General features: G+C 34.4%; 1 protein-coding gene across 2 annotated transcripts in view; it reads left to right on the forward strand.

The window, feature by feature from the left end:
• Positions 1-338: 338 nt before the first annotated feature.
• The window catches only part of LOC108970162, a 113,601-nt gene continuing 111,438 nt past the window's right edge, over positions 339-2,501 (forward strand). For both annotated transcript variants that reach the window (XM_018935369.1, XM_018935370.1), the window contains exon 1: positions 339-1,003. The gene's annotated coding sequence lies outside the window, so the exon portion shown is untranslated. The remainder of the gene's footprint in view (positions 1,004-2,501) is intronic.

Here is a 2,501-nt window from a genome sequence, read left to right on the forward strand (position 1 = left end):
TGTGYATGTGTGGCAACCAGCTGCTTTTKCTCGCTGACTGTTCGACTCAATGGCACGCGTTCCCTTGCCAACCGACGAACAAATTATGCTGTTGCCGCAGCCACTGACTACCAACAACACTCTGACGCCACCACCGCTAGCACCACCAACGCCAACGCCAGAACCACCGACAACGTCACCGCCGTCGCCATCGTCATCGTCGACGCTGTATGCATTGCATTTGCTCTTTACTGCTCCGGTGCTCTGTTTATTGGTGGCCCATGTCGGACACTTGGCTCGACTTGCTGTGCTGCCGAGGAAATTCAGTCATTACAGACGCGCGCGCTAAGAAGGTTCGTTACATACGGATATTCACTGTTAGAGAGTAATTGAAATCTTTCAAATTCAAATATAACCACTGTGTAAAAAAACAGCTATAAAAAGTTTACACGTGTATTTGTGCGTTGTCGGGTTTGGCATGAGCCATACTTAATCGCCGTTGATTGACAGTGTGCCAATTTGAAATCGAAAGTGCTGTTCGCAACCATTGCCACATTGCGCTTTAGCTATATTTAACGGTTACATTGGTTAACGCAGCCGAATAAATTGAAAGAATATATCTTTGGAAATACAAAAAATAACGGTAAACATAGCACCTTTAAAGGGGATTAAGTGTTTGGTTTGTTTAAAAAGAGAAAAATTTTAATGAGATTCCAAACTACACATGTATCTACAAATCTCCGACTCAATTTTGGCTTCAATTGGAATGTTTTGAGTGCTTTGCTAATAGCATAAACAGTTAAAGTGAATTTTACTGCCAAAAAAGGAAACAACATAAAAGGAAACAAACGTAACAATCATTGTCGTTTGTTCTTTTAAATTTAAAATCAACAGTAAATGTGTGCATTTTAGTAGTGTTAATAACAGTTAATTGAAAGGAGCAAAAAAAGCAAAAGTGATCGTTTCTTGATTTTTCAGTGTCACGACACCAACGAATTTATTGTCCTCTTGGAATGCTATCAAAGTAGGTACATACATAAGAGTATATGTAAACRTAATATACATTCAATATAATCCGCAGACGATATGCCAGTAATTAAACTCATTCCCAATCCTATTTCACAACATAAGTCACAGTGAAACCTTTACTAAACAAAATGTCTGCTTTCGCTTAAGTCCACAACCAAACGTTCTAAGTTATTAAATGGTTGTAACTCTGAAACAATTTTTTTAAAAAGTGCGCGTGGTCTTCAACAGTAAGATACTTATAACAAAAATAAAAAAKAAAAAKATTTAAAAAAATATTACTTTTATGCGAAGCCGTACCTTTTCAAAAGCTGATTTAATTTATGAGATCAACGTCCAACTCAAAGGATGCCATATTATCTAAGCAGGCAATATTTAAAGGTGTCTTTTAAGAGATGAGTCGCGATCGCAAAATAGTGCTTCAACATATTATTTCATCCTCATAATAAAACTGTATTAATTTTTCAAATATATAACACAAAAATATTAAATTCTGTACATTAGATRGGGCTTATAACCATAAAATTCTGAATTTAAAAATTTCTAATTCTGAAATTTTTGATTTACCTGATGTATTACGCGATCATTTGTAATCAGATATATGTAAATACCCATAACATACACATATAGTATACATGATTTCGATCCTCAAATTAGTTGAACGCGAAGATAGCAATTTTCTTTCGGATTTTAACACGCGCGATTTTTTTATCATATTATATATGTTAAACTTAAACGTTGAACATTATCTTTGAATGTTACTAAGAAATTCTTTTGAAAATGAGTTAGCTTCATGTTAGGATAGTTAATATGAGGTATTATCATGTTAAGTCATCTCAAACATATTTTAAATGTATTTATCATAAGGTGGCAGTACTTTTAAACGACCGTAATCGACCTGGAGATCAACGCGTAAAAGCCTACAGTAGCCATAAGTTATCTGAAAAAGTAGACAGAAACTTCTGAATAAGTCAGTGTCGTTTTGTCCTGAACTTTTCATATTTTTTAGTTCGATCTTTCTCCAATAACACCTAAAGGATTCCACATAGTGCAACTGTATCCTGTTATTTATAAATTTGGTATCCAGAATGTAGTTCATTAGTATTTTATCTGGCCTCGGACATACTACTGTGATCAAATTGCAAGTTGAATTTTTAATTTATACTTCTCATTTTTCTCTAATCGGTAAATTTTTTCTGTAAATTAGTAGTACTGTTAATGACATCCATGCTAAATTTCAAGTCAAAATATTCATTAGAATTTGAGATACGCGTCGTTTTGTGCGGCTTTAGAAGTGAATTCTTCGTGCGATAATGCACCACCTCTTACTGCAATGGTTAATCGTGATCGTTTCGCCACATTTTCAGSTAATATCGTGCCGCAACCAATGCATTYGCCTGTTTTTTAACTTWATACGAAGACGACTAAGATACTATATATAGTGTCTAAACAGATATATCTKTATTTTTTGAGATACTTGGTTAATATTATTACGA

Source organism: Bactrocera latifrons, unplaced genomic scaffold (assembly GCF_001853355.1).
Source record: "Bactrocera latifrons isolate USDA-ARS-PBARC rearing strain unplaced genomic scaffold, ASM185335v1 scaffold_288, whole genome shotgun sequence".
Taxonomy (NCBI): Eukaryota; Metazoa; Arthropoda; class Insecta; order Diptera; family Tephritidae; genus Bactrocera; species Bactrocera latifrons.